This window comes from Benincasa hispida, chromosome 1 (assembly GCF_009727055.1).
Source record: "Benincasa hispida cultivar B227 chromosome 1, ASM972705v1, whole genome shotgun sequence".
Lineage (NCBI taxonomy): Eukaryota > Viridiplantae > Streptophyta > Magnoliopsida > Cucurbitales > Cucurbitaceae > Benincasa > Benincasa hispida.
In genome coordinates, this window is record NC_052349.1 from 54807070 (window position 1) to 54807708 (window position 639).

Below are 639 nucleotides of genomic sequence, written 5' to 3' on the forward strand. Positions count from 1 at the left end.
CTGAAAACAGCCTCTTGCTTGAGTCCTGGAAACTAATTTTCACAAGCCTCATTCCAAACATATGTCACTATCCTTTATCCTCAACTGATGGTACCCTGACCGGAGGTCAATCTTAGAGAATACGTAGCTCCCTGTAACTGGTCAAATAAATCATCGATCCTGGGAATGAGATATTTGTTCTTGACGGTCACCTTGTTCAACTCTCTGTAGTCAATGCACATATGTAACGATCCATCCTTCTTTTTCACAAACAAAACAGGTGCACCCCATGGTGACACACTAGGGCAAATGAAACCCTTGTCCAACAACTTCTACAATTGGATCTTCAGTTCCTTCAACTCAGCCGGGGCCATCCTGTTTGGAGCCCTCGAAATAGGGGTTGTGCCTGGCTCCAATTCAATGCCAAAATCTATCTCTCGTTGCAGGGGCAATCTGGGAAGGTCTTTTGGAAACACATCTGTAAAATCCCTCACTACTGGCTCCAAAGTCAAGGTAACTTCATTCTCCTTGGTGTCTACCACACTGGCCATAAAGCCCCAAGCTCCTTGGTCGAATAGCCTACTGGCCTTCAATTCGGATATCACCTTGGGTAGGACTATGGTCCCAACCCCTTTAAACTTAAAATTGGCTCCTATAGAA